This window comes from Thamnophis elegans, chromosome 6, assembly GCF_009769535.1.
Source record: "Thamnophis elegans isolate rThaEle1 chromosome 6, rThaEle1.pri, whole genome shotgun sequence".
NCBI classification, from domain to species: Eukaryota; Metazoa; Chordata; class Lepidosauria; order Squamata; family Colubridae; genus Thamnophis; species Thamnophis elegans.
This window is the reverse complement of record NC_045546.1, coordinates 64,738,514-64,764,378: the sequence shown is the minus strand read 5'-3', so window position 1 is coordinate 64,764,378 and position 25,865 is coordinate 64,738,514. Positions and strand designations below refer to the sequence as shown.

The 25,865-nt window shown below is 38.9% G+C and overlaps 1 protein-coding gene across 1 annotated transcript in view; it reads right to left on the bottom strand.

The window, feature by feature from the left end:
* DMD (dystrophin) overlaps positions 1-25,865 on the bottom strand; it is a 1,161,901-nt gene that overhangs the window by 644,930 nt on the left and 491,106 nt on the right.

Genomic DNA, 25,865 nt, shown 5'->3' with positions numbered 1-25,865 from the left:
AGGGGGAGAGCCTTCTCTGTGGGAGCGCCTTCCCTCTGAAATGAGCTGCCCCCGGAGCTTCGTATAATCCCCGACCTCTGGTCCTTCCGACGCGCCCTAAAAAGTTGGCTTTTCCAGCAAGCCAGCCTGGCCTGAACAAAACAAATCAAAGTATTGATTATTGTTAATTTTAATTTGAATTATTTAAAAAAAATGTGTCATTGTTAATTTTAATTGGGTTTGGGGATATCCTATTTAATTTCTTTTTAACTTTTGTAGTATGTGTTTCTTTTAATGTTGTACGCTGCCCTGAGTCCTTGGGAGAAGGGCGGCATATAAATCGAAAAAACCTCAATCTCAACCTCACACCTTTTTAATTTTTAAAATAAATAAAAAAATAAATGGAGAATAGAGAAAGGACAACTATTCTTTTCAAATTAGAATGGTCCTTATAATCAGACTTTTGTTGGCCATCAAAATGCAAAAAATAGAATATAATTACAAGTAATATAATTATTAACTTTGAAAGTATACTTAAGAACAAATTAAAGATAAAAGTTTTATACAAATTCCTTTAATTCTAAATTTATACAGATTTACTTTGTTTCTTAACACACTTAACCAAGTTCATTGGATGTCTCATTTATCAGAGAAGAAATAATTTAATCTATATCCTTTCACATTGGTTTATCATTAGAGCATGAATTGTAATTGATATACTATCTCTAGTAAATAGCTAAATCAAATGTCATTAAAACAGATTCATCAAATTCACTAAAACAACTTCATTTATTTCACGAATGAGGTAACAATGAATATTTGTCATGTTAAAAGTGATAATATGAAACAAATATTACTTTTTAATTCAAATTTCAGTTCTTATTTAAAGTTTGCACATTTTCCAAATGTTTAGAAATCTTTTAAAATGTTTTTGTCTTCTTCATGGTATTCCCAATATTTTCCTCAAAGTTGATTGTGTAGTTTCTAAAACTTTTAAAAAAATGATTGTAGAACTTTTGCTCTTTACATTTTCATATTAGCCTTTTCTGCTTCTTACAAAGCTGCAAGTTAGTATTTTATAGTTAGTTAAAAACTAACAAAATTTTTAAATATAGTTTTATCATACTCTCATATTGTGCATTGTATTTTGTGAGATAAATATTTCCATACTAGTTTATGGGGCAGAGGAAAGTTTCACCATCAAACATATATTGTAGACATATCAATATAGATATAATTATTTGGAAGGCACAATATACACTGATTATTCACCATGTTATAGTTAGTAAACAAATGTATGTTATATTAGTATACAACTGTAAACATTTTTATATATACATATACAGTTGTATACTAATGTTCAGAAATATGCTTTCTAGAGGAATGTTATCAAGCTTTGATTATTCAATATTTTTCAGAACTGAGAAAAAGGCTTTGGAAAGATTAAAATCATTACCACCCATACCACCATCATCAATTCTCTTCTGGTGGACAATCCCAGACTTTGCCACCCGCAATGTTCCAGTGACACATTCTGATTGCATTATATTTAGTGCTTTCTTCTTGATCACTTAAATATTTTTCATACTATACTGCTAACAATTCATAAAAATAGATGATTCATAAACACAAACTACTGTATATAGATAATAATAAGTTGGTGCTACACAAAGTAACAGTGCACAACCCTTCATTCCTTTACCTGGTCTTGTGCTTTCTACTTACTTAGCCTCTAATATGATCAAATGAAAAAAGTTTGCAACTCTTCCTTTCATTACCTTGTTTTATACATTCCATTTTTTTAGTTTCTGATATCAAATGAACAAAATGTGGTTTGCAGGTGCTTTCCAAATTAGAAAATTAATCCAGATTGAATATAGTAATAAAACTATAGAATATAGTAATAAACATATTTGCCTGGCTTAGGTATTATATCAAACAGAACATCAACAAAAAGTTAGATGATAAAAAGCAAGCAAATATAGTATGTGAGATGGGTTGGATTGAGAGAGGAGTGAGTAGCCCAAAGTCTAGAACTCATGGTCTCTTGGTTGGTTCAAATGAATACTGGTTTATTGCATGCTACAAGAATCTGAATTACTAACACTGAATACGAATTGCAGTACATAAGCATCAAGGGAACTCAAGGTGGGCTGGACTTAGATGTCTTGTGAGCATGAAGAGACTCAGGACTGATGATGGACTTGACTCCTTCGTCAACCTCAGTCATCTCTTACATTATATACAAAAATCTGTATTAATATTCTAGACTAGTGATGGTGAACCTTTTTGGCTCATGTGTCAAAAGCAGGGGACTGCAGGGGGGTTGTGCGCTGGCATGCCATACCCATAAAGCAATGTGCATGACCCCAATGTGAATGCGTGCATGACCAGTATTCCCCCCATTTTTGGCATGCTTTTTTCACCCTCCCCAGGCTCCAGAGACTTTATAGGAGCCTGGGGAGGGCAAAAACAGCCTCCCCTGTCCTCTGGAGGACCTTTGGAGGCTTCAGGAGCTTCCCTGAAGCCTCTGGAGCACAAAAAACTGGCCTTATGGGCAAACTGGAACTTCGGAAACAGACTTCCGGTTTGCTTGTAGGGCCGGTTTTAGCTCTCTGGAGCCTTCAGGGAGCTTCCGGAGGCTTCCCTGAAGGCTCTGGAGGACAAAAAACGACCCTATGAGCAAACCGGAAGTCACTTCCAGTTTGTCCTTAGGGGCATTTTTAGTGGCCATTTTCTGGATGACTAAAAACGCCCCTACAGAAAAACCGGAGTGACTTCTGGTTTGCTCGTAGGGTTGTTTTTGCCCTCCAGAGCCTTCCAGGAAGACTCCGGAAGGCCTCTGAAGGCCCCGGAGGGCTAAAACCAGCCCTACAAGCAAACCGGAAGTCCATTCCCAAACTTCCGGTTTGCCCGTAGGGCTGGGTTTTTTGCGCTCTGGAGGGCCTCTGGGGGGCTGTTTTCGCGCTCCCTAGGCTCCTATAAAGCCTCTGGAGCCTGGGGAAGGCAAAAAATGGCCTCAAAAGAAGTGCCAAAGTCAGCTGGCCAGCGCGCTCGCGTGCCCTGACAAATGGCTCCGCATGCCACCTGTGGCATGCATGCCATAGTTTTGCCATCCCGGTTATAGACTAAATATAAAGGCTTTCAAATTTCTGCAAAACTACTTTGGAACTATATCAGGAATGAATTGAAATCCTGATATAGATAATCCGTGACATATGACCAGTGACCAGTCAGTTAATAACCATTCAAAAGTACAGCAGGCCTGGGATGGTTGGTTTATAGTCCATAAAATATTTCCAGTCATTATAAAAGGTCATGCCCCACATACCCCCAGCATTGTGACTGCCTTTTGAGCATTTGGCAACTGGTTCACCTTTACAGCTGGTTGCAACAGCCCACAGTTATTTGACTTCTTTTTGCTGTTTTCCAGGAAATCACACTTATTTGGAAGAATGGGTTCATACTTAAAAAGTGTAGCATTCACTTAACAACCTCTGATTTGCTTAATGACTGCTACAAAAAACTTGTGTAACATGATTTACAACTGGAAATCTAGTCCCAATTGCAACTGTATGCTGAGAACTATATGTACATTAAATATAGTATGAATGCAGCTCAAGAGATACTGTAAAACATTATTCAGAGATACACCTGACTCTAAATTGTATCTGTGTATTTCAGTTCTGAAACTAATTTGATATTACCACATCTTCCTTTTTTATTTTTTTTATTTTCATACAAATAACTACATGTATACCATTACATAACCAACACTATTTTGCATATTCAATATTATGCCAATTTGTCTTACCATCAACCCCCCCAAAACTATCATTTGCTCTTCTGCTCTCCATACACCATATTTATATCCTATCCACCGCTTTCTTACCTCTTCCTCCTCTCTCCTCCTCCCTACCCCCTTTCTTCCCTCTGTCATCTTTCTCTTCTCTACTTCCCCTTCCTCTTTCTTTCTCCTTTCTCCTCTTTCCACTTCTTTTCTCTCGCTTCCTCTCCCCCCCTCTTCCCTCTCTCCTAACCCTCTCTTCCTCCTTTTGTCTCTCTTCTCTCTTCCATACTCACCATCTCATTTGCATGGTGTATTTCAGCATCTGAGTGGGCTCCATTTAATGTTGATGGTGTTAGTAATTTCATCCAATAAACATCTTTCATATTAATAATTTTAACATATATCCTCTTTTTTTTTAAAAAAAGTATACATATATAGCAATTATATTTTTAAACCCCCCTCCCCCAAGTTTTTTTTGGCAGAAGTGTGGACCTGGTAACAATTTCCAGCTATTCTCATCATAATATGGTATAGTTATACATCATTACATGCCCCAAGTTTTAATTCTCTTTATAATCTCAGTAATTTTTCCATTACAAGTATATTTCAGGTTCTCCCTCCATTTTTCCATATCTTTACTTAGCTTACATTAAATTATCTTTTAATTACAATCCTTGCTATTCAATGCTTATTACAATTCCATTAATCTGCTATATAACATGGCAAGCAATATGAACCTCACTTATATTAATCTTCTTAAAAGTTCTATATGAAGCCAGATTCCAACATCCACAACATCTTTCTTAAAGTCTTTGATGGAGAGGACTTCCACACAAAGAAAATAGAAAGTCCACCAGCTGATGTGATATTACTAAAATTGTCAGTTCTGATCATTTTTCCCCCTATAAGAGCTGTCATTTTCCTGACTGAAAATGTAATGGGTATACATTGCTCAGTTCTAGCTTTGATGACATTTTCTAGTGTTTAAAGGGATTTTTCTCCCTTTCAGAACTGTAAAAGGGTCTATTTCACTAAACTTCTAATTCATATTAATAGCTATGGATTTAGTGAGTGGCATAGAGCAAGAATAGATTTTAAAAATGAACAATTGCATCATGCAATAGATTTCCATGACAGAAAGAATAAAAACAAGCACAAAATATTTCTAGGATGACATCAGCTTTAAATCACAATATAGGGGTTTAGAACAAATGGAAAGGAATAGTTATTCAAAAAACAGATATGAAACATTCAGCTACAATTTAGATGCAATATTTTTAGTTACAGCATTCTACCTTAACAGTATCCAGACAATTAAAACAACAACACGTAAACATAATTTGCCAAAATAGCTTCCAAAATTATGCACTGATACTTTATTTACAATAGAAATACCAATGCCCCATCAATGTAACAATTTGTGTCTTATCCTCCTGGCTACATTACAACTATATCAGATTTAAACTACTGAATAACAGAGTTTATAATCTAAGATTTCAGACTTCTAAAATAAATACAAGGCTTGTAATAGAAAATAATAGGCAAATAACTGCTTCACAAAACCAAGGTAACAATGCATGAATTAAACAAAAAGTGAAACTATTTGTGTAAGACTATTTGTTGACACAATCTAGTTATTTACAGTTTTATAAATGGGCCACAGAAGAATATAAAGCTTTTACTGGCTGAGAATAATTAATGAATAAGAATAGAATTCTATTCTATTCTAATTATATTTTAAAGAGCCTGACATTGTCTTAATGATTAAGAAAAACTATTGTATGGCTACAGTAAATATCAATTTACATCTCAAAAGATTCTTTTGCTACTCCTTTTGATTTTGTAGTTACTGTAAGGAAAATGCACATATAGATTTGGGTTTAAACAAAAAAGCAAACAACGAGAGTAGCTTAGGTGTATTTAAAAACAGTTTTGGGAAAAGGTATTCATCACAACATGTATGTTAGTATGTTAGTAATGATGTTTAAAAGAAAATTGGGAACAAAAATATCAAGAAAAAAAGCAACAATGATTATATGTCAGCCAGCCACAGATAACTACAGAATTTAGCATGTTCTTTATTAAAAGCTGCTTCCCTACGAAACTTTTCAGAATACTTATATATAATACCATTAATGTTTATTCTTGATACTTATACAAAACCAAAAAGTGATGTTATTTTACGTGATTCAAAATTATTAAAAAATGATAGCTACAGATTACATTTAAAAAATTACGAATTAAAGGACAGTATAAATTATTAGGGACATAGCACATTTGATCCTTCACTATCCTTAAAATTCAAATAAGTAATTGAAAAGCGTTAACATTAAGATTACTTCTACTCCCTGTGGTCCAATTTCCAATAACACATTAATGCAAAGTGTGGCTGATATGTAAAAGAATCAGCAAACGCCACTGCTTATTTAAAAAACATTCCTCAAAAATATTATTCATATTAAATTAAGATTAAAATTAAATTTCATTTGAAAAAAATACAAATTGCATACAGACCTAAATACAAAAGTTAATAAGAAGCTCTAACCTCAAAAATACTCTGAACCTAGTAACCTGCAGTTCACTAAAAGAGTAAATAAATAGGCTAAGTGGAAAATGGGCTATTGCTGTTAAAATAAGAGTCTCCTTGAAGTATTACAAAAGAAGGGACTACAGGAAAAATAAGTATGAAATGAAATATTCTTCCCTAAGAGGATTCCACCAAACAGGATCCAAGGGTCTTCAAAGCACCTTGCAGACTGGAATTGCTGGCTTGTATGTTCCTTCCCACCTTCTTCTCCCTCTACAGTTAGATTTGCAATTAGATAGTACATAATAGATTTCAAACAGATCTTTGATCATTACACCAATTATTGTTAAAACCTACACTGTTCATTATAATCAAAACCTTTAATCTGGACCTTCAGATTTCAAATGCAAAAGCATCCCCTTTATTGCTCAGCGCTCTTGCATCAGAATGGGAAATGTAAAATACAGCTGAATGGCATTAAGCAGCCATTCTGAATGACTTTTCTCCCCCACACACGCTCTCTTCCTTACCTTGCATCACGTCACATATATAATACCTGCTAAATGTCCAGAATTATTTTATTTCACAGCATCCGGCACAGCATCTGCACAATGCTTTACCATTGCTAGTGCAAAGAGAAAGAGCTGCTGGGATGCTGAATGGCACATCAGCCAACTTTGTATGTGTTGCAAAGGTTTTGTGCAAGATCTGGACTGAAACTCTTCTATGGTATGGATTGGATTCAACTGAAAATACAGATGGAGTCACAGGAAACAGCAGAAAACCTTCATATTTATAATAAAAAATAACTTCTAAAGATAGTTCTTTGACAACAGAGAAAGAATTATAATTTTATATACACCAAATTATAATAAGATGAAGGGAATAAAACTATTAAAAGAAAAAGAAGCATGGCACAAATATGATGTTTGTCTTAATCTCTGTGCAATTAAATTTGATATAACCCAGGGGTGGGTTCCAGCAGGCATTACTGCCGATTTGCTCATGTGTGCGCTTTGCATGCGTGCTTGATGCGCAGTGCAATTAAAATTGTTGTGTGCCTGTGCAGAACTGAAAAACAAGATGACGGTGCCCATGCCTGGGGAACCAGTTTGGGGGGTGTGGCAGGCCTGGGTCACTGCCAATTCCAGCAACCCAGGCCTCCAAACCACTATAGGTTTAGCCGAACCAGTCCAAACGGTGGGAACCCACCATTGATATAAACAAAGTGTAGTTACTTTTTGTGTATCTTTATGTCTCTATTTTTAAAAGGCTATCCCTCAGATATTATAGTTGTAACCTAAAAACAACAGAAATGTTACACATCATGGTTCACCTTATACTCATACTGTATTTTAATTGAATTCAGATATAATTTATTATTTCACCTAACATGTTATAGCATTTTCATCTAGATGACTTAATTATTAAGTAGAAAGCCAATAAATCACGTTTTATAAAAATTAAATTGATATACCATTTTTATTTCCATGATATCAGAAAAAGTATTCCTTCTATTTAAATATTTTATTTAAATTTCTTTTAAATATCTACCATTGTAACACTGTCTAGAATCACACTGAGAATCTCTTTAAAAAAATCCAGGAATTTCAGGAATATTGAAATGAAATGATCCATGGTTCTGATTTATGTACATGGAAGTTGAAAAATCAAAATATTTTCATAAAGCAGTATTCACTCCATTGTTGTTTCATTGACATGGAATGTAACTCCTTTTTTTTTCTTTACCACTATTGATTGGTATAATAATAACTTCAAGAAAGAAACTTTTGATAAGGGGAAAAACTAACTCTAAAAGACAGAAATAATAAGTCCGATGAAGAGTGTTAGTTGTTTAAAATAAAGCATCACACTGACACTTTATTTCATTAAAGGTGGTCCTGAGAAATAATTGCTTATGTTATGGAGTTTCATAGTGTATTATATTATTCCCATAGCAGGTATAGTATTGGACTGTGGATACCACAATATGTGTTGCATCCAGGTTTATTTAATCTTTCCATATAAATCAAATGGGACACCAGATGTTCTGATACAAATATTTGTAGAGACAGTAGTAAATGTCATGAACCATAACAGATTATAAAAAGCCTTATAAACTAAATATAAACTAAAACTCAGTGTATGAGGACCCAGATTGTTGGGGGCAATATGCTGACTCTAAAAAACCACTTAGAGAGGGCGGTAAAACACTGTGAAGCAGTACATAGGCCTAAGTGCAATTGCTATTGCCATCCAAATGAGAGATTATATTTGTGATTGATTTATTTCTTTACTGAATGGCATTCTAAAGGAAATTATACTTTTCCAAAAAAACAAACTTAGCAATTTGGAGCAACTTTTAGGTTTAATATTTTCAGTAATTTGACAGACCAATCCCAATTATATGCAAAGACAGCCTAACTACCATGTCCAACATAAGCAATAGGGCTTATTTTTGAAAAAAACACAATATCAGGGTGATCAGCCTGACTGGACATCTCCCAGCTCATACACAAGGGGTGACGAGCACACAGGGACCAATGGTGTCAGCAGCAGCTGCATTTCACTGGCCCCTTGGTCAATGCACTCTGGGGCTGAATAGCCCACATAGTGCAGGTGAGTTGATTACCTGTCCAAGCAACACATGGAGACAGAGGCGCGGGGGGAGCCATGTGATCCAGATGGGCCATAGGAAAACCGAGACTCAGTGAGCCAGAGTGGGTGGGCAGCTGCAGAAGGCTCATCTTCACATAGTAGCACCAGCAGCAGATAGGGGCAGAGGCATGGGGAGAAGCTGAGAGACATGAAGATGAACTTCCTGCAGCTGCCAGTCCACTCTGTCCCACCATTTCTCAGCTTGCCTGCGGCCATTGCAGCACAACCAGGTCACCTGCCTCCCCCCACCATGCCTTTTCCTCCATCCACTGCTGGGACAGATAACCAACTCATATCTGCGCAGGCTGCAGCTGATTATTCCTGCAATATATTTATAAGTATGGCTGCTTTAAAAGAATGTAAAAACAAGTCATTTTTAAAAAAGGCCATATGGTTGTAAAGTTAGGCTAGGCTAGAAAACAAGAGACCATGACTATATGGACTATATATATATAGCACAGGTGGCACACAGAGCCTTCTCTGTGGGCACACGAGCTGTCGCCCAGCTCAGCTCCATCGTGCATGTGCATGTGCCTCCTGCTGGCTAGCTGATTTTCTGGTCTCTGGGAGACGCACATGCATGGGTGAGCAGAGGGGTCAAGTAGGCATGCATGGGGGTGGGGGCATCCTATTGGTAGGGTTCCTCTCCTAGCTTAAGTGAAGACTCTTGAAATGGAGTATTTCAAAAGAAACCTTTTATTAAGTAGAATGGAAACCATTAAGTTCAAAGCAATGTCTGAATCCCCTTACGCAATGCGAGTAGAATTAAAGCAGTAGAGACACCTCCCATTAGTTAGAATGCAGATTTTAGCCAATACACAAGTACAGTGATGGGCAACCTTTTTGGCGTGGTGTGTCAAAAATCGGCAAAAAATCGAGCATAACTCGCGTTGTGTGTCACTTCGACAAAAACATAATTTTGCGCAATTTATAGTTTAAACTACAAAAATGTATAATTGCAATATAATTGTATTTAATAAACCAAAAACAAATTATTTAACATACCTGCTTAGTAACTTCTTTGTTCATCAGTCGATTTCGTATGTTGCCCTTGATATTATTGAACTTTTTTGGGGTGCCGTGAACCAGGGCTGTGGAGTTATTGAACTTGTTTGGGGTGCCGTGAACCAGGGCTGTGGAGTCGGCTGCCGTGAACTGAGATAAGTGAGGGGGAGGGCGAATTCTTTAACTAACCTGCCTATTAGTGACTTTTTGTTGCTGAATTTCATTGGCTAAATCTTCAATTGAAGATTGGTATTTTGTACACTTCAGGCCCAAGAAAGCGCTACTAACCTCATCTGTCAATCTGTTTCTTTTGTTGGTTTTGATATTATTTAATGCTGAGAATAAGGTCTCACAAAAGTACGTAGAAGGAAAAATTGTGAGTAAAGCTGTTGCTATATTTGTCAGGGTGCTAAAAGTATTTGGTAGTCTGTTCCAGGCACTCCAAATTTCCTGTTCGTAGTGGCATTCATCTTTATTCTCCAAGCGGCCGCTTTCCAGATTCTCAAGCTTTGACCTCAAGTCGACAAACACCTGAGCCCAGATGCTGTCTTGAAATTCTGCAAGCTGCATCTCCAAATCATCTATTTGCATCCATTGGAAACCATTTAATTCCAAACTATTGTAGACTACTACATCAGGATACTTAATTATTTTCATGGTCTGTTCTAGGCTTCTAAATTGACTAAATCTATCAGTAAACTGGTCAAGTAACGAGTCTAAAACATGCTGGTACTTCATATGCAAGAGTTCCACTTCATTTCGTACAGCTGCACTGGCCTTCTCAAAATGCTTTTTTACTCGAGGAAAATACTTATACGTTTTAGTTGCTACATCTCGCTTGAAAATTTTTACTTTACTTTCAAAAGCTTTTATGTATCCAAACATAACATCAATACTTTTGCCAAAACCTTGTAAGTTTAAGTTCAGTTCATTAACATGAACAGAGAGATCTGTAAAAAACATCAGGGTGTTGACCCACTTATCATCATTGAGCTGAGGAAAGTTTCCCAGATCCTTCTCTTCAAGAAATACCTTAATTTCTTCAAAGCACTCCACAAAGCGCTCAAGAACCTTGCCTCGGCTCAGCCATCTTACATTATTGTACATCAGCAGTCCACTGTAGGTGGAATCAACCTCCTGTAAAAGTGCTGAAAATTCTCGCTTGTGAAGGGGGCGAGCAGCTATTAAATTAACTATTTTTGTTAGAACTGACATTAAGTCATTTAAGTCAGTGAATCCCGCCTTGGCACATAAAGCCTCCTGATGGATAATACAATGAAAAGGCACAATCGCATGTCCAATAGCTTCTGTAAACAATTTCAGAAATCCAATGTTTTTCCCCACCATGTTTGGGGCACCATCTGTCGTCACTGACACAACTTTAGATATATCAATGCTTAGGTCGCAGAATGTTTGCATAACAACCTTACATATTTCGCTTCCTGATGTACTTGTTGGCACTGATACTAACTTTATCAACTCTTCTCTCATTGTGTGACCATCAGAATATCGACCAATAATGGCCAACTGAGCATGCGATGTGACATCAGTAGTTTCATCAAAAGAGATGGAAAAATATTTACAATTCCTTATGTCTCTCTTTAATTGCTGTTGTACGTTTGTGTTCAGTCTCATTATTCGGTCTTTTATAATATTTCTACTGAGTGGTAACTCAGATATTCTCTTAATAATTGCATCTTTATTCTGCATATCGTGAAATAGAACTGGCGCACATCTTAGGAGAGTTTCTTTAATAAATTCTCCCTCATTAAGCGCTTTTGCATGCTGAGCTATGGAGTGAGCAATGCTCAAACTTGCAGAGTTTAAATTTGTAGAGCCTTTCATAAATTTAAGGATGGAGTTAGATTGGCTCTTATAAAGGTGTAGCTTCCTGGAAATGTATTCCCTCCTTTCATCCTCACTTTTTTCCAAGAGCTGGGAATGATTAGTTTCAAAATGTCTATTTATATTCCACATTCTGCTTACTACCGTTTCAGAACATAGAACGCAAAATGATCTGCCATTTTTTTCTATAATGCCATACATCTCGCTTCATGTCTCTTGAAAGGGTCAGCCACTGCCACTACCACTCCCTTTACTTAACCTTTGTTTTTTATTTTTTGGGTGCTCCATCAGTGGGCCAGTGACAGCAGATAGAATTATAGATAGCCAATTAGGGGTTAACTAGCCTAACAAGCTAACACAACCTCCCCCTCACTTATCTCAGTTATTGTGGGCAATTACAAGGCCATGGCACCCCAATAGTTGCTGCTAATGGCGCTCACAGTTCCCGTTGGCACTCCGCTGTTCCCTGCTGTGGTGCGGTCGTAACCGACAGTCCCAGGAGTAGACTCTCTGTGCCGGCCTGACTGGAGAGAGGTGCGCACTGTTCCCGCGCTCCTCTCCTGCGGGTCCTCCCTCGCCGCGCTGATGACATGTGTGCGCACGGCACGCACGCCTTACCAGCAGCCCCTGCGCTCAGAAAGGGGCGGCGGCGATACAGTAAGTGAGTGTGGGCGGGGGAGATCACACGTCCCACGCCCCCCCCCCCCCGTTCCTCCAGCACAGATTCTTTCATCCTCGGCAGCCGTGCAGGAGCCGAGGATGAATCGCATGAAATCCTGAAATCCTGTGCGTGTCACCCCAAATGGCTATGCGTGTCAGCACTGACACGCGTGTCATAGGTTCGCCATCACTGCACAAGTATGAAGATGTTTCCTTTACCAACTGCCCTGAGAACCGAATAAACATACATTCTTCTTCCATTAGACATTAAAGGGAATCATCCCACATGGCCATCATAAACATTGCCCCAAAAGGTGACGGGATCTCAAGGCACTTCAGTGCCAGGAAATCAGTTGTAAAATATCAGTTGTCACAGGTACTGCTAATAAATTGACTCCAAGACCCTCCTTCTCCGAACTGAATGGCAGTATCACTTTTAGGGATCTGACATGCTGCCTTTCTTACAAAAAGGAGAGAACCATATGTGAAAAGATAGAAACAGAAATTCCATCATAGTATTTTAACAAGGTTTGGGGGTGATTTTTTTTCAGTAAGGTAGGGGCCCTAACATGGTGTTTAGCTAACCATTCATTTGGGATGAGGGTAGAGGCTTCCAAGCAACTAAGTATTGGGTTTTCCCCCTGTAGATCCTAGAGTCAAGGATTTCCTTCATTTCAAATTGTTGTTCACCTTCCATCATGATAGGAACAGGTGGTGTAGGTGCAGGTGCTCTGAGTGGTTAGATTACTTCTCGTTTGAGTAAACTAATGTGAAATACTGGGTGCACTTGCCTGAGTGTCTTTGGAAGGTGTAGTTCTACTGTTACTGGGTTGATGACTCTAGTGATAGGAAAAGGTCCAATGAAATTTGACCCTAATTTCTTTGATGGCTACAATGACTTCAGGAATTTTGAAGATAAGTATACTCTATCTCCAAGGTGAAAGGTTTGGGTTCCACTCTTTTCTTGTCAGCTTGAATTTTAAAAGCTGCTCTAGCTTCCTCTAAAGCTAATCTAACTACTGCCCATGTGTTTCATAAAGTGTCTATCCACTCCTTAAGTGAGGGGATAGTGGGTTCTTCTGTGGGTTCAGGCATGGGGCTGAAATCCTGACCTGTTGCTACTCAAAATGGGTTAAACCAGTGCTTGACTGTACAGAGTTATTGAATGCTACTTCCACAAAAGGTAAAAGTTCAGCCCAGTTATCCTGTTGAAAATTAATAAAATATCTTAGATATTGTTCTAGGACCGAGTTAATTTTTTCAGTTTGCCTGTTAGTTTGGGCATGGTGTGATGAGATCAACCCCTGGGTGGTGCCAAGTAGATTTAAAATATACTTGGTTCGGTCCTGTCCCCCCTCCTGTTTAACATCTACATGAAGCCGCTGGGTGAGATCATTCGGCGGCACAGGATAAAATATCACCAGTATGCAGACGATACACAGTTGTATCTGTCCGCCCCGTGCCAATTCAGTGAAGCGGTTGACGTGATGTGTCAGTGCCTGGAGGCTGTCAGGGTCTGGATGGGGGTAAACAAACTTGCTCTCAATCCTGACAAGACTGAGTGGCTTGTGTTTTTCCCTCCCAATAATTGGCCATGTATTCCAACTCTCAGGCTGGGGGGTGAAATTATACGCCCCTCAGACAGGGTTCGCAATTTGGGAGTCCTCCTGGATCCACAGTTGACTTTAGATCACCATTTGTCAGCTGTGACCAGGGGGGCATTTGCCCAGGTTCGCCTGGTGCACCAATTGCGTCCCTACCTGAACTGGGAGGCTCTCACAATAGTTATTCACACCCTTGTGACCTCAAGACTGGACTACTGCAACACGCTCCACATGGGGCAGCCCTTGAAGAGTGTTCAGAGAGTTCAGCTTGTCCAGAATGCAGCCGCAAGAGCGATTGTGGGTGCGCCTCGATACACCCATGTTACACCCATCCTTCGCAAGCTGCACTGGTTGCCTATTTGTCTCCGGATACGCTTCAAGGTGCTAGTCGTCACTTATAAAGCCCTACATAGTATTGGACCTGGGTACATGAGAGACCACCTCCTGCCAATTACCTCCCAAAGACCCATTAGATCCCACAGACTAGGCCTCCTCCGAATTCCATCTGCCGGCCAATGCTGGCTGTCAACTACCCGAGGATGGCCTTCTCTGTGGCTGCTCCGGCCCTCTGGATCTCCCCGTGGAGATTTGGATCCTCACCACCCTTCAGGCTTTCCGTAAAGCTGTTAAGACCTGGCTGTTCCAGCAGGCCTGGGACTGTTGAGTTCCATCCCCACTCGAACTGGTGTGCTTATTGAGACCTTTTAAATTGGTTTTATATTCTTGTTGGTTTTTGTTGCCTTCCCTTTTGTATTGTCCCCCCCTTCCCTTCGGTTTTGTTAGCCGCCCTGAGTCCCTTGGGAATAGGGCGGCATACAAGTTGAATAAAACCTCAAACTTCAAACCTCAAAATGCCCTCCAAAATTTTGAGGTGAATTGGACCCCTCTGTCAGAGATGATTCTCTGTGGGGCTCCATGAAGATGATAAATGTGTATCAGGAATAACTTGGCTAGACTTTTGGCAGTTGCGACCATTTGGCTAGGTATAAAATATGCCTGTTTTGAAAACAGGCCTGTTACAACCCAAATGACAGTATTCCCTGGACTTTCTGGCAGTTCTACAATAAAGTCCTTAGCAATCTCTCTCCAGGGTGCTGAAGGTTCAGCTACCTTCTGTAAGAGTCCTGGGATTTTCCCTTGATGTTTTTTAGCTGCCGCACAAATAGGGCAGTTAACTACATAGCTCTCTATGCCCTTTTTTTTAAGTAATGGCCACCAAAATTGTCTTTTAATTACGTGCAAAGTTTTCACAAAACCAAAGTGTCCAGTTAATTTGGAGTCATGGAACCTTGCCATTAAGCACAGTCTTTGGCTAGCTGGAACATACAACTTCACTCCAACCCAAGCTAAGGAAATGCCTCCAGGTTAAAAGTGCCCACTGAACTGCATAAGCTTCTTTCTCCCAAATGTCCCACCTTTGCTCAGTTTCATTCAATTTTTTGGATGTGTAAGCGCATGGTTGTAATTGGTCATGCTGATTTTTCTGAAGCAGGACTGCTCCTATCGCCACATCGCTGGCATCTGCTTGTATGACAAATGGTTTCTCTGTGTCTGAGTGCTTTAGAATTGGCTCTGCTGAAAACAGCCATTTAAGTTTTTCAAATGCATCTTGGCATTCCATTGTCCAGTTCAGAGGCTGCTTCAGTTTCAGGTTACCCTCCCCTTCGTTTTTAAAAGCTTGGTGATTGGGAGAGCAATCTGGGCAAAAGCAGGGATAAACTGGCAGTAAAAGTTGGCGAATCCCAGGAAGCGTTGTAACTGTTTACTTGTTCTGGGTGGTTCCCAGTCATGCACCGCCTGCACTTTTGAAGGATCCATTTCTATGCCCTGGTGGGAGGGCAATAAAATGCCACCGTTGCTGGCAACTCACCACAGAGTGTCAGAGTGCTTGGCTCCAGCCCCAATAGCACAAACATGTGCACCAACTGCCAGCGTGATAAAGAGAAGGCCCCAGAAGCCACCACAGAAGAATCATCTGGGCCAACAACCTCAGGAAGAGGATCCCCAATCTAAGGCGATGAAGAATCCTACCAATGGGGAGGCCTTGGAGGAGGAAAATGCTGAAGACGACCTGAATCTGAAAGCTTCATGGGGTTGACACCCAGTTGAAAGTTCATGATCTTGTCCCCACACCCCCAAGTCCATCCCATGGTCCAATCTTCCACTGCTATGCTGGCATTTCCACCCATCTGTTTCCAGTCAGGTGCAGAGGTGCGGAGACAAAGAATGACCTTGGGTTTCTAGAAAGGAATGTTTCATTTTTACAACACAATACTCCTTACTATTCCCCCTCCCAATTTCCCACTAATGGGATATAAGAAGACATGGTCTACATTCATCACTTCAAACCTGATCACTTCATGTTTATAGGCAAGCCTATGAAAGGACAAAGTACTCATTTGGGAAATACAAAATTGTAAACCATTTTTGGAATTTCTGTATAAACATAAGAGATCAGTAGTAGAGCTGAAATACATAACTCCATTTTGCCTCCTAGTACTGTTGGTTGCTTTGATTTTATTGAAATGTTAGAACAAAACCACTTGCTCAGATTTTAATAGGAGTAAAGATACAAGAACATACATTTAAAGATTTAGATGTGTCTAATCCTTTGAGCTGGATCTAAGAAATATCTTTAAAATGGATATTTAGATCTGTGAACATCTGGAAAACATATCTGCAAACTTCTAGAAACAAAGTTATAACTAGAAGCCAGCATGAGTTTGTTAAAAACAGATCATGCCACTTATGGGCACGTCAACATTTTCAACTTTCAATTTCCAAACATTAGGGGTGCTCAAAAGTTGCAACATTCCTTGTGTTGATTGTAAACATATTTTGGTTACTTTAATATAATTTAGATGTGCTTGGAAAATAACTACGTAAATATCATAACTTTTCAGACCAGCAATTCCACAGCAAACAATTCAAACCCAGTCATTCCCCAGTACCATCAAAGAAGAACATTATTCTGGGTGCAATGAGCCAGGTGGAAGATATCTTTATCATTTCACTCCAGAGAAAAGCTCAAAAACATGAAAACCTACTCGTGTGATTGCAAATAATCTAATGTATTTCATGAAGAAGAAAGGCATTGATAAAAGCTTGAAAGCCATTGGAGAAAATTCTAGAAATGTTAATATTTGCTATTAAATACCTGGTGCCATGCACCCAGTAGCGGTCAAGCCAGAGCATCCATTCTGCTGGAGCTTATTGACTCAAAGGTGTATATGAGTCACCTTTCATGTGCTTAACTTTCACAGTAAAATTAATTGCTTGAACATCTTTCATGACTAGATAATATTCTTGGCTGAAATAACATAGATTATTTCTTAAATTTCAATAAAGGTTATATCAAATATGAGAGGATATTCAGCTTTGATATTTTGCAGCAGTTGTTATCTAAGTACATAAACAAGATAAAGGAAAGAAAAGTTGGTTCTGTTTAATTGTGTATGACATTCTTCTCATAGGCGTCTCATGGGCTCTTGCTTTTTTAGTAATGAGTAGATATACAATGAACAATAGTTCTGTGGTGGTTTAAAATAAATTATTTTCAAATTATTTTAGTTAATATAACTTAACTAAACTGTAAATTAACTAAATAATATAACTAAATATAATCTATGAAATTTTGTAATTTGTACTTTCTGAATTATAATTAAAATTTAATTTTAATACCATTTCCCTGTGTAAACGCATGGTTGTAATTGGTTTTCCTCATTTTTCTGAAGTAAGACGGCTCCTATCGCCACATCGCTAGCATCTGCTTGTATGACGAATGGTTTCTCTGTGTCCGGGTGCTTTAGGATCGGTTCTGCTGAAAACAGCCTTTTAAGTTTTTCAAATGCTGCTTGGCATTCCATTGTCCAGTTCAAAGGCTGCTTTGCTTTTGGGTTTCCCTCCCACTTTGTTTTTAAGAGCTTGGTGATGGGGAGAGCAATTTGGGCGAAAGCGGGGATAAACTGCTGGTAAAAGTTCGCAAATCCCAGGAAGCTTTGCAACTGTTTGCGTGTTCTGGGTGGTTCCCAGTCAAGTACCGATTGCACTTTCGAAGGATCCATTTCTATGCCCTGGTGTGAAATGCGGTATCCTAAGTAATCATTTTTTTCTTAGTGGAATTAGCATTTGGAGAGTTTAGCATAAAGTTTTGAAGAGTGAAGTTTGTTCAGAACCGCCCGGACTAGTTTTACATGTTCTGCCTTGGTCTCAGAATATAATAAAATGTCATCAATATAGACTATGCAGCCTTTATGTAGATGCTCCCGCAACACTTCGTTTATTAATAGCATAAATACTGCAGGGGCCCCTTGTAGCCCAAATGGTAGCACTTTGAATTAATAGCATCCAAGAGGGCTGTTAAATGCTGTTTTCCATTCATCTCCCTCCTTAATCCTGATACGGTAGCAACCCTCCCTTAAATCCAGCTTTGAAAAAATTCTCCCTTTGGCTAGGTGTGCTAGCATATCCTTCATGAGTGGGAGAAGATATACATTTGGCATACTGATTGAATTTAAATTTCTAAAATCAATACATAAACGTTTGGAGCCATCTTTTTTCTCTCTAAACAACACTGGCCAGCACCCTGCTTCACAACTTTAATGCGGTCACATTCTTTGCAGTCTGCGAGGGGGTGCTTGAACCGTTGTCGCAGGGCCATCATGAACCGATCAAAGTCCTGTAGTTCTGGTGCATCAGCATCACGTAAAGTCACCATCCATCTGGCAGCGGCTCCTTCCAGGGCTAGGGTGACCACTCGCACTCGGGCTCCTTGGGTTCGAAAATCACACCCATATTCTTGCATGTAGGTGAGCATGTGTGCCACTGAGGCAGCCGGGAGAAAACTGCCAAAATATGACCATATTACCTGAGTATAGACCTCAGGCTCTAACTAGTTTTTGAATATCAATATAGACTTAATATGGATTTTTATTAAGTTGCAACAAACCTTACTGGAACAGTGTGGCAAGACACTGTAAAGGAGGGGCACAGGAAGCCAAGCGTGGGTGTAAGATAGAACAAGAGGTGAAACTGCCGATTGCTTAGGACATTATAGGAACTTCTCTTTTTGTATTTTTCCTATGTACTTCTCTGTAACATTCCAAAAAGAACTTCTCCTTTTTGAAATGTCATGTTCGTCTCATGTATGGAAACGCCTTGAGAATGCACAGTGTGGAACATGGCATAAAAGTAGCATCCTGGGCAGAGCCCAGGCAGTTCAGATTTTGGTGTGTGAACACACTGAACTCGATGCATCAATAAACCTGTTTCTCTTGCACCTTCGTGGTCTCACGTCCCATTTTTCTTGAGTATTGTGGTGAAAGCCTCAATCTGCTGCAACATTTCTGGCAACTCCGCCGGGATGTTGAGGGGTCTTGGGAAGGGTCTGGTGTCAGGCCTCGTCTTGTCAGAAGGAACTTCCCTGGCACCCTGGCACCAATGGACCAAATGATCCAAGGGACTTCCTGGTGACTGAGGGCCCCGGCAGCGGTGGAGGGCAGTTCCAAGAACCACCAGAGAAAGACCAGAGACCAGGAGACAAAAAGGTCCAGCTGGCTGAGAAGAAGAGACCCAAACAGGCAAGTATTGCTGGGGACCCAGAGCAGACCTGGACTCCTTGTTGAGCTGGAGGTGCGGCCTGATCCCCCGTCGCTTGAGGAAAGGTACCTGTGGGGGGGTGTTTAAGTGTATTTGCACGGTGAGGCTACTGTGGTTCCCTATGGCGACCGTGTCGATCCGGCATCCTGGGCCAGTAGCAAGTGCATGTGCCATCCGCAGTTCCCATCGAAGACCATGGTGATCTGGTTCCCTGGGTTGGATGAGTGAGTGCGTGTGGCATTCAAGTTCCTATCGGAGACCGTGGTGATCTGACTCCCTGGATCGGACATGTGATGGTTTCAACCCTTTTTTGTTGTGTCTGGTGCCCCGGGAGGAATATGGGTGGTGGTGGAAGTGCCCCCCTTGCCCCCATACAATATATGTTAAAAAAAAACCTTTAAGGCAGGATATATGTCCCAGGACTATGGCATTGAGTGGAGCAGACATGATCTCAGAACATTTTGTGAGGGAGAATGCCCTACCTTCGGGGTTGAAAGGCCCGAAAAAGGCATCTCTGAACTTGTGGAATGAGCATAAAAAGCATAGGTTACTTAGGGCTCAAAACCTCAGAGAAGAAGGAACTTCAAAAGGCAAGAGGAAAGACATTTTTTTCCTTGTCAAGGCTCTTAGACAGAGTGGGAGGCCAGGGGACCTGCCGGAAGAATTGTCGAGGAGGTTGTTTGTGGGGATCGGTAGTTAGAGGCACAGATGCTGTTGTTAATCAGGTTGCTTCAGCCTGTCTCTGTTGTGATAAAACAACCCAAAGACAGGATGGAAACTTCCTTTGGAAGTCCTTCTACAGGGCTCCCAGGTGCTGTGTGGCAAATATATTTCTCCACAATTTCCCCAGAAATTGGGATTTAGAGATCTCTTGGTTTTGTGTGTACTAAAAGACCTTGTGCCAAGATTTGGGGCACCTTTCTGTAGGGCCTCAGATTCTAGCCACCATCAGATGAAGAGCCCCACCCAGATGCAAATGATGCGTTAATGAAAGTCTCCATACATCTTGATCTTTAAAAATATGCCAGAGCGGGCTGGGAAATCAAGATAGAAGAGTTTGGATCTTTAAAAATTAGACAGTGCCTGCTGGCAGATTCAAATTAGAAATGGAACACCCCAGGACAGAGACAGGTATTAACAATCTAGTGCTTAAGGAGATAGAACATCTGGCATAACTGAGCAAAAGTAAGAAATTTGGCAGGTAATAAGAAGAAAAAGCCTATTGAATGGGAAGACCTAGGTAATTGAACTTAATTAATTTGATGTAATGTCTGTTGAAATTCTTAGGTGTCTCTAAGCCTTTGTGCACCCTCAAGGTAGTTGAAACTAAGATGTCTCCAATCCAAAAGGACACAAGAAAAGTTTCATCCTTGTAGTTATTATGTGTTTAAATGATTTTACCTGCTCATTTTGTTCCTGAAGCATGTGAACCCATACTTCACATCTCAGGTGACACAAACTGTTTCCTCAGCTTTTGGAATTAAGTGGAAACTTCATGCTGTCTACCACTACAGAGTAGTGGTATTGAAAAATTTAATGATTTGATTTAACAACAAAACCAACTAATAGGAGACAATTATGAGGGGTTTTGGTTGTAGCACGGTATTGTAGAATATGGATACCGAATTTTGCCCTTCTAGCCAAACCACGATCCACAAAAGAGACATAGATAAGAGAAAAGATACAAAAAGAAAAAAGACAAAGAGAGTCTCAACGAAACATTTAGTTCCTGTGCTGTTTTAGCTTGCATGTTGGTCTTTGTTGATGTGTTTAAGTGTTTAAAAAGAGAAAGAGAGAGTGTGTCTCTGACATCAATGCCCTCCACCTGTGCAGCCTTAACATGAAGTGGTTGACACTGAAGGGGTAGGAGACCCAGGGAGACAAAAGGTGGAATCAGATATTGGATAGAATGAACAAACGGTCCCATTAGGTGGGGCTAGGAGGAAGGAAACCAAAAAGGTTACCAAAGGGACAGATCAAGTGGACCACAAACCTGGTCCAAGGGAGCAGTTGAGACAAAAACTCAGATTGCCCCTAAAGGAATTTTATTGCCAGAAGCTGAGGGGGAGCTACATAAGGTGTGGATATATGCTCCATTCTCAATGGCTGATTTATATAATTGGAAAAATCAAATTCCTGCTTATAAAGAAAATTCAGATGAGATGCATGTCCTTTTTGCATCAATTTTTCTGAACTCACCAGTCTGCTTGGGCTGACATACAAAGTCCGATGGAAATTTTATTAACCCCAGAGAAAAGAAGGGGGTGAAAAGGAACCCTTCATTTAGGGGCTGGAACAAAAAACAGGCATTTGAAATTTTAAAGTAAGCGTTGTCTCAACTTACCAACCTTGAGAAATCTTTTAATTTGTATGTGGAGTAATACAGCACTTGGAGTCCTGACTCCAGAAAAGGGAAGTGGCAAAACCCCGCAGCTTAGCAAAAGGGAGGTTACGCTAACGCTCATTGCCTTAAAATCCTGGCCGCAAACTGCTCTTCTGATCAATCTGCTGTAACACCACAAAGAATCCCAATTTTTTCGGGTTCTCATCAAATTTTACCCCCAGGGAAGGAGTTTTCCTTTCTAACTGCAGGTTTCGGGGTTGATTTGGAGTGGCCCCCAACCAATGCGCAAACTGGGGGGAGGGTTTTCTGGGTTCCTAGCTGTTGCTGCTGTGCCGTCAGCTTGATCAGCAGGGACCAGAGGGAGGTTAGTTCCCCTGGCGTTACCCCCGTTTGCCACCCTTCCAACGCTTCTCGGTTGCCGGTCTGGCTCCCCCCGGATGTTGAGATTTTCCAAAATTTCCATCACCAACTGAGTTACATGCCTCTTCAGAGGATCCTCTCTCAGCGCGGCTTCATTTGGCTCTTCTTGGTCGGAGGGGGCTTCTAACTCCAATTTCCACCCTGGTTTTCAGCTACCTCGGGTAAGAGTGACTCCCCTGGTCTTCCCTTCTCAGCTATCTTTCGTCCCGATTCCGATTGACCAACAGGGCTTTTTTGGGTCCTCCAAGCACACTCCGTTCTCTCTGCCAGGATACAAGGAGCAGGTTCTGGTTTTGGAGGGGCTTCCATCTCCCTCCAGCAGTCAGTTTCCCCTTGTTCACTGTTATGCTCAGATATGGTTTGCTGGGTCCTCTCGGTAGAGTACAAATGTTTCTCTCCTCGTTGACCACTTTGCAGAGAAATGCTGCTTTATGTAATGGCTCCTCTCCTAACTTGAGAAAGTAAAGATTCTTGAAACGGATTATTTCAAAAGGAACCTTTAATCAAGCAGGATGGAAACCATTAGAAGCAAAGCAGCATCTGGAAACTTTAGGCCATGCAAATGGGATTAAGCTGATAATCTGTCCAAATGCAGATTCTGACCAATACACAAGTATGAAGATGCTTCCTTAACTCTTCTGCCCTGGGAGTCAATAAAGCACGTTCCCATGGCTATCTCTAGTTAGATATCAAAGTTATATATCCCACATGGCTACCATAAACATCCCTCCAAAGATGTTGGGACCTTCAGTCTCCCAGTGACAGGAAACCAATTTTAAAATTGTAAAACTCAGTTGTTTCAGATGTAGCTAATGATTTAACTCCGAGGCTCCCCTCCTCCCAATTGAATGGCAGTATCACTTTTAGGGATCTGACAAGTTTTATATTCTTATTGTTTCCTTATTAATGCAATATTAATTTTCTGTAACTTAAGAAATTAATCTTTCAGATTTTGTTACTTATATTCCACGGAAAATAGATCTGAATGTTTTCAAATTTTTAAAATTTTAAAATTCTTAGTATATTATTCATGCAGTAGTTTTATGATTTAGAGTTTTGTAACCTGTTTGGATGTTTGATTCAATTATTTAACGTCTCACTGATTCATACTTTTCAAAGACTTTTAGCTATTAGCAAATTAATATAGTCGGTGGTGGGATTCAAAACTTCTTACTACTGGTTCTGTGGGCATGGTTTGGTGGAAGTGGCTTGGTGGGCATGGCAGGGAAAGGTTACTGCAAAATCCCCATTTCCTCCTGATCACCTGGGATTCAGGAAGCAGATAATAGGTGGGGGTGGGGTGAACTACTCAAACTTTCCACTACTGGTTCTCTAGAACTGGTCAGAATCTGCTGAATACCACCTCTAAATATAGTTATTACACCATCATAATTTTTCAATTATTAAAATATAGTATTCCAACTGGAATACCATAAACGTACAGCATAATTTTACTTATTAAAACATATAACTATAGCAACCAGGCTGAATTTACTAATATATTATCATAACAGTGAATTATTTTTTTCATTGTTTATTTTATTATTCTATTATTTTACTTCTGTTTTGCTTATACTCTTTTCATTTCCTTTTTATTGTTGAAAATTGATTACCTCTTGGCAAGATAAACAGCAAATAAATTGAAAAATAAACAAATAGTGTTATACTTCACAAACCTTAACTCAGATCCAAAGAAACACCTCTTAATAGGAGAAATTTTCTTTAGTATTTTTTTTTTAATTTAATCAATATAATACCCTAAAGAGCACATATTTGGTTCAAAAAATCAATTTTGGTTCAGAAAAAAATGCTTGGCTTTTATTTTAAGCAATATCCATATTCTTAATCAGTATCTGAAAATATGCTGTTAATTTGATTCTGCCTCCTACTGTGTCAGAAATTTTATGTATAAAAATCACGTTAATACATAATGCATATATTGATGAGGAATAACTGAATTTCACCCTATAGCTTTCATGGTTCTGTTAAGATATTTTGGTATCCCATGAAGGCAATGTCTATAAGCCCATCATTTTGGCTACCAAAATAGATAACATTTCCATTTTTTAAAAAAAAATAGACATTAGAAATTCAATTAAAATGTTTTATTAAAATGTTTAATTAAGCACATGATACATGCTCTCAGAATTCATAATTAAACTTTAGTACTTTTTTCTACCTAAAGGAAAAATGATAATGATTTTTAGAAATGCTTCTTTATGAACCTAAAAGGTACTAAAAATTGAGTTAAGAAATTCTCCTTCAGAAGAACTTATTCCGCTTTCTTTCCCCTGTATCTATATGTGCCTTAATTCTTCCTATGTTAAGTGATAAATAAACGATCTTGCAGTGAGTACCATTAGGTTGCAACAGGCATAGCAGGTTGCAAAACAGTGAAACTTGGAGAAAAATTATGTGAGCAGAAGTCCATTTGTGTAATGTTGGATTTAGTTCATTATGGAAAAGCATATTGATATATTTTGTGTCATTTTATATTGTAACATTAAAATACCAAATTTATGTTCTCCACATTTCTGTAACTTTTACCATGAAATCTAAAATATATTTGTCTAAAGAAATAAAACTTAAAATAGAAGAGTGTTGTCCTATAAATGTTTAAAGGAATATAAAAAATTATTTAAAAGAAGATAATAAATTCTAAATCATATTTCTTTCTAAAGGTTATAGAAGAATAACATAATACTACTGCTCAAATATATCAAACAATCTATAATACATTAACTATTATTATACTGACATCATTGGAAAAACACTTTAGAGAATTAAAGCACCAGCAATGTGTTTGAAAGTCAGAGCATATAAAATCAAGCATCTATAATTTGCCCAATTCATCTATTGATCATATAACCAAAAAGTTTTTATGAGTAATGCTAAGGATTATTTTCATCATTTGAATTTAATATATACAGTATACAGCTGTACAAAAAAAACCTGTAACTGATGGATGGTGAACTTTTTCTTTTTTAACTAGGAGAAATTGACTACTATTTTATAACTTAAATACCCAGGAAATACAGTAGATACAATTGTTTTAGCCTCTTCCTTTTCCTTTGATAAATTGTGTGAGAGAGATTCAAGGAAGGACAGCCATTGCAAAAGGTCTATCCATTTGTGAAATCAAATGTAGTCAAAAACCTATCCATGAAAATGACGACAATTTATGCTTGATCTGTTTGATTGCTTCGATAATCTATAGCAGCAGCAACACAATGAGTAAAATTATTTAAAAATATAAGTTTGTGGTAATCACTGGAAAAAGAAAGTTGGTGTTTTATGAATTTTATTTAAAAAAAACTGTACATTGTGAAGAATAACCAGTTTTACCACTCCTCCATACAATTTTTCATAGGAACATGATTTTCACATTCTTTTTTCTTGTTAGAATCGAGGAAAAATATGACAAATAAAGCAAAA